Raw genomic sequence first — 6,813 nt, forward strand, 5'->3', positions numbered from 1 at the left:
AAAATAAAGCCTAAAAATATTAATATAAATGTAAATAATGCGTTCTTAGCCGTGTACAAAATGGAGGAAGACGTTCAAGAAAAAAATGAGAGGGCATGACTATAAATAAAACCTAAAACGCTCCTAAAATATAATAAATGCTGCTTAGTCCGTGCTCAAAATGAGAATATGCAATAAAATTGTAGGGCATTACGAAATAAAAGCTAAAAAAACATTCATAGAAAATGTGAATTCATACTGCTTAGATGTGCGCAAAATGGAGGACATGAAGAAAAATGTAAAGCATGTAAAATAAAACCAAAAAGCTCTACATTTTTCATGAATGTCCTCCATTTTGAGCATGGCTGAGAAGTATGAATTTACACTGATATTAATATTGTTTTAGGTTTTAGTTTGTAATGGCCTACAGTTTTCTTTAATGTCCTCCATTTGAGCAGGGCAAAGAAATATGAATTTACATTTACATTAACGTTTTAAAGGTTTTATTTTGTAATGCTCTACATTTTTCTTCACCATCCTCCATTTTGAGCATGGCTATGAAGCATGAATTTACATCGAAATGAATGTTTTTTTAGCTTTTAAGCTGTAATGCCCTATAATTTTCTTGAATGTCTTCCAATCTGAGCATGACTAAGAAGCAGGAATTTATATATAAATGTTTTTATATTTCATTTTACAATGCTTTACACTGGTAACACCCTACATAGTTTCTTGAACATCCTCCATTTTCAGCATGACTAAGAAGCAGGAATTTATCTTTATATGAGTGGAGTTTTCCCCCCTCAGCTTTGATTACGGTTCTCTTATTTTCCTGGAATGTCCTCCATTTATTTTGTGATGCCTGGTCACCCTGTCCCTACATTTGACCCTCTCTCCCTAAGTTTGTGGGATTGGGACAAAGTGGAGGACATTTCAACCGAAGCTTAACATGAAGACTGAATAAATGTTTGTAAAACCTCTCTTCTGTACTTCTGTTTTGCCTTGGAAGCAAATATTTGCATCTCCTCCCCCCCCCCACTTGCATTTTCTGACCACCCTCCATTTTGTGAAAACTGACAGGAAAAATAACCCAAGCCTTAAACATGTTTATCAGGCTAAGGGGCTGCCTCCTTGAAAGAAAGAGGGTCAGGATGAGAGGGGGGTCTTCAGCCTGGCAAGTGTCCCCCAAAGGCCTTGAGAACCAGCCTCCATTTTGGAGGAGAAGGAGCCACACAAAGCCAAGGCCCTGCAGTTGTTGTTTGTGGGTGGGTGCCTTCAAATTTAATGGCGACCCTCAGGCAAGACTGGTTCCAAGAATTCAAAGCTATAGCTGTGTCAGTCTGTAGAATCCGTCTGTGGAGAGAGAATTGGCTCCTTTGAGACCAGCTGAAGGAAAGAAATGGGCAGCATGAGCTTTCCTGAGACTAAAGTCTACTTCCTCAGATCCAAATGCATCTGAGGAAGTAGACTTTAGTTAGTCTAAGGAAAGCTCATGCTGCCCATTTCTTTCTCTCAATTAAGTCTCCAATGTGCGACAAGGCTCTCTATTATTATTATTATTATAACATCCAAATGCATCTGAGGAAGTAGACTTTGGTCTACGAAAGCTCATGCTGCCCATTTCTTTCAGCTGGGTCTCAAAAGGGGCTACAAGGTCTCTCTCTCCACAGACTGGTTCCAAGGAGGCTTCCCTCTGAGGCTGAGAGAGTGTGCCTCCACAAAGAAGGAAGGGCCCGTTGAGGAGCAAGGCCTATTAAGGCAGTGGTCTCCAAACAGCGCCCTTTGAGGGGACTTTGGACTCCATCTCCCAGAATCCCAAGCTATTGGCCACCATGGCCGAGGCTTCTGGGAGTTGAAGTCCAAAGTCTCTTAAAGGGCAGCACTGGACGAAGGCGTCCGAGTGAAGGTTATTCGGCCCTGACCTTCTTACTCTCCCTTCAGCCCCGGACGAGGCTTGCCTTCGAGGCCCAGGCCGCCCTTTGCCCCCTCTTCTCCGCCTTAATCCGAGGCCCAGAGAGGGCCCCGAAGCCCCTTCCTCCATTTCGGGGTCTCTCTGGGCCTCCTCCTCCTCGCAAGAGGGCCCTCAGTCAGGCCCAAGGAAACAGCTCTTCCCATGGCCATATTCCCATAATGATAATAATAATAAACATTATAACCCTCATACTGTAATTAATGGCGATGATGATGATGATGATCCCCTGACACCCTCCTTGCCTCGAATGGGCTGAAACTGTTCTACCTTCCCAATGGCTTTAATAAGGAGGGAGCCATTGTTAAAACCATTGCAAGAATAAATAAGGAACTCTGTTTACTAGTTCTCAATGATTTAATAGTTCCCCATTGAGAGGGTCCAAGAAGAATAAAGAACACAAATACCTTGTTCTTCTACCCTCTCAATGGTTTTAATAATCAAGTCATAACAAAATAAATAAGGAATTAATAAAGAACTTGTTCAAGCTCCCCATTGGTTTAATATTGGGGGGGGGGCATTATTAAAACCATCAAGAGGAGAGAACAAGAGTAAATGAATCATAAAGAACTCGTTCATCCTTCCCAATGGTTTTAACTGGGGAAACATTGTTGAAATCAAGAATGAAGAATGGACGCCTTTCCTCTCCCTCTCAGGGACTTTTAATATTGGGGAACTATTAAGTACTTGAGGAATTTAATGGGGAGCCCCATCATTTGAGGGGGGTCGAAGGAGGATAAATAAAGAGCTTTTAATAATGGGGTGTCATATTATTAGTTGAAATGACTTGGAAGGCACTCAACACACAGACACACACATCACAACACACCATGGTTGTTATTTAAAAAGGTGTGTGTTTTATAGCATTTGAACCTCCTTCTCTCCCCAAAAAGGCCAAAGAGAGAAAGAAAGTTCGAGCACAGCAGCAGGAACCATCTTTTCCTGAGCAAAGCCAGCTCCAATCTTGGATTAAACGAAGCCAACTGCTCTCTCTCCCTTGCCTTCCTTTCTTCCAAACAGATTCTCTTCCTATTGCCTTTCTTTCCAAACAACCCAATTTAGTTCTTTTTCTTCCTTTCTTTTTCCCCCAGATTGGCTTTGACAAACAAAAAACAGCTAAATGGAACCAGATTCTGCCCCTTCTATTTTGCCTTTAGCCCAAAAAAGGGGGGTATTTAATGCACTGTATTAAGGGTTTATAAGGGAATTATTGGGATTGTTTTTGGGAGCAAAAAATGAGCCACAAAACCCCAAAATGGTTGGAGTATCAGCCCTTTTCTTGGAGCCACTTCCAACCTTCCTCCTCCTTGAAAGAGAGAAAAGATAAGCAAAAAAATGTGTATTAAGTGGAGCCTTTTTAAAATAAAAACATGGAGAGGGGGCTATTTTTTAAAAAGATGAAAGCATTCCAATGGGATTTTCATGTTAAAAACAAAAAGGAGGAAGGCAACCCAGCCTACAAAACTGAGAGGGCTCTCACTGGAAACAATGCAGGAAAGAAGGCAGGGGTTATCATTATTATTATCATTATTACTTCTCAGAAGAGTTGGAAAAACATCAGATGAGTTGCCAATCTCTCCTTCCAAGGAGCCTCCAAACCAAACCGAGCAAGAAGCCTGAAGAGGAAGGAAGGGACCAGGGCTCTCCTATGGAAGACGTATTTTGAAAACCAGCCTAACCCCATTTGTTTTCCAAGGAGAGTGAGGGATGGAGGGGTGCCCCACCCCTGAGTCCCAGCCACCAGCCTCCATCACTTACTTCGTTCTTCACAGCAGCACCAGGGAGGAAGGTGGGCTGGGAAAGGCTTCTTGTTCTTCTTCCAGGGGCTTGTTTCTTGGGAGCGTCTCCCTTTCTCACAAAGTGCTCTTGGTGAGGATGAGGATGATGATGGTGGCAATAGTAATAATGGCGGTGGACCTTCTGGTTTTTTGTGGCTGTTGCTGCTGCTGCTGTTGTTTTAAATGAACTGGATGCTGTTTGGGTGACACTTAATCCCCTTTTCCAGAGGTGGGATGGTGATGGTGGTGATGGCTGGGGCGCCCCCTTCCTTCCTTCTTTCCTCCCTGCCTCCCTTCTTTCCTTCCCTCCGCAGGGAGCCTGCAGCAGCCTCCCTCGCCCGGCCCAAAGTGAGCAAAGTCAATGAAAAGTTTCACCCTTAGCAACCCTGCGCACGGATCTCCTCCTCCTCCACACCCAGAGTGACGCGCCCCGCAAAGGACAAGGGAGGGGACGGCCGGGACTACTTCGCCAAACGCAGGCGGCACTCCTCGGAGGACTTAACCCTTGCGCTGCCAGGGAGGGACAGGGCTTGAACGAGTCCGACAGGGAACGCTGCTTGGGGCTGACGCAGGCTGCGTCCGCACTGGAGGAATGATCCGGTTTCAGACCGCTTCAGCTGCCATGGCTCAAAGCTATGGCATTCTGAGTAGAGATATATATATCTTCTGAGGATAGATATATACATACACACATACAGTCAACATTCCTTAGCTTTGAGCCAGGGCAGATATATATATATATATGTGTGTGTGTGTGTGTGTGTGTGTATCACACACACACACACACATATATCTATATATCTATATATCTATATATCTATAATTTATATGTATATCATATATATACATACATACACATACATTTATATATATATATGTATATGCACACTTGGAACTAACATAGGCTGCATCCACACTGTAGAAATAATCTGGTTTGCGACCATATGTGTGTTGCACACACATACATGTGTGTGTGTGTGTGTGTGTGTATATATATATATATATATGGTCTCAAACCGGATTATTTCTCCAATGTGGATGCAGTTTATGTTAGTGCCAAGCATCCTCCTGGATAGGAGGTTGAAATGTAGGACATGTCCAGGTAAAGTCTAGAAAAGCCACCCTATTGCTGCATCCATATATATGTGTGTGTGTGTGTGTGTGTATAATAAATTCTTCCTGGACAGGAGGTTGAAATATAGGACACATCCAGGAAAAGTCCAGGTAAGCCACCCTATGGCTGCATCCACACTAGAGAAATAATCCAGTGTGTGTGTGTAAATATAATGTTTTGTTAAACATTGAAACACACACATAATCAGCCACATAGAAGCACATCCAAACCTATATTAAAATTCAACTCCTTACAATCAACAAATATTTCACTTGCAGACTCCATACGCAACTGAGGAAGTAGACTTGGGTCTACAAAAGCTCACACCAACAACTTCTTTCAGTTAGGCCCAAAACAATCCAGTTTAAGAGTAATCCAGTTTGAGACCACTTTTAACTGTCCTGGCTCAGTGCTGGGGAATCCTGGGAATTGTTGGGTTTATTGTGGCCCCAGAGCTCTCTCTCTGACAGAGAAGGCTAAATGTCTCACAAGAGTAGACTACACTTCCCATGATTCCCCAGCACTGAGCCAGGGCAGTTAAAAGTGGTCTCAAACTGGATTACCTCTGCAGTGTGTTTTGGACTTTAGTCTCAAAAGAGATACAAGAGCCCTTTGCATAGTTTTTGTGGGTTTTGTGGGCTATATGGCACTTCAAAAGTCACCTAAAGCTGCTTCATTTGTCCCATCTGTTTGGGTCATGCTCAAAATGGAGGGCATTTTGAAATCCCTCCTGGACAGAAGGTTGAAATGTAGGGCATGTCATGCAAAAGGAGGATGTGCAGGTCACCCTGGTTGTTGTGACAGGAAACTGGCGACAACAATAGGGCCTACTTTTTAAAATGGCAGCTGCTAATAATGTTGTGGTTGAAAAAGCAAGAGTAGGCCTCAGAAGGTTGCCTGGAAACCAAAGGCTGCCCACTTAGCAGTCTTGTGGCACTGCCAAGCCTCTCTGTTTTTGTGAAGGCCTGAACTCAAGCAAGTGGCCAGTGCTGGTTATGAGGCATGAAGTGGTCGGACATGTCCCCTCTTCCCCCTCCAGTTCACAGCTGCCATTAAACGAAGCTACTTAGGCGTTTGTTTGTGGAACGACAACCAAATGTAATCCTCAGAGTGAGGCGGAGCGTTAAGGCGCCATTTAAGCCTCTGAACGTGATCTCGCCACTTTCCTGCTTTGCATTTGATCTAAATGTTTAGATCCGAGTCAAATACAGGGCCAGAGTGGTGTGATAGTTTCAGCATTCGTTACCACTCTGGAGACCAGGGTTCGGATTCCTGCTTGGCCATGGTGACAAGTCACACACTCTCTCGGCCTCAAAGGATGGCAATGCCAACCCTCTTCTGAAGAAAATTGCCTAGAAAACCCCAACCCTGGTGCCACTGATAACTACAATTCCCAGGATTCCCTAGCACTGAGCCAGGGCAGCTAAAGTGGTCTCAAACTGGATTATTTCTGCAGCGTGTTTTAGACCTCTCTCTCTGTCTATCCATCCATTTATCACACACATATATACTATGAGGATGGCAGTATGTGCTGAACTGGCGGCTCTCCTTTAAGTATACAGTACTGTTTAAGGGCCATAGATGACATAAAGATTTAAGGACCATAGATACAGTATAGATGTAAGGACCCCCCCACACACACACACACAGAAAGATTTAAGGGCCATACACACACACACACACACACACACAAACGAGAGATAGGTTTAAGGGTCATATATATGTGATATAAAGATTTAAGGGCCATATATAGATAAATTTAAGGGCCACATATTGTGACATACATATATGAAATAAAGATTTAAGGGCCATAGATACATTTAAGGACCATATAGTGTGCCTGTGCTCCTTAAATCAATCAATCTATCTATCTATCTAATCTTATCTATCTAATCTTATCTATCTAATCTTATCTATCTATCTATCTATCTATCTAATCTTATCTATCTAATCTTATCTATCTATCTATCTAT

At 43.1% G+C, this 6,813-nt stretch overlaps 1 protein-coding gene across 1 annotated transcript in view; it reads right to left on the minus strand.

Moving 5' to 3' along the window:
* The window catches only part of TOB2 (transducer of ERBB2, 2), a 17,964-nt gene extending 13,873 nt beyond the window's left edge, over positions 1–4,091 (minus strand). The window contains exon 1 of the mRNA XM_042467381.1: positions 3,707–4,091. The gene's annotated coding sequence lies outside the window, so the exon portion shown is untranslated. The remainder of the gene's footprint in view (positions 1–3,706) is intronic.
* Positions 4,092–6,813: the final 2,722 nt, after the last annotated feature.

The sequence above is a fragment of the Sceloporus undulatus genome, chromosome 5, assembly GCF_019175285.1.
Source record: "Sceloporus undulatus isolate JIND9_A2432 ecotype Alabama chromosome 5, SceUnd_v1.1, whole genome shotgun sequence".
NCBI classification, from domain to species: domain Eukaryota; kingdom Metazoa; phylum Chordata; class Lepidosauria; order Squamata; family Phrynosomatidae; genus Sceloporus; species Sceloporus undulatus.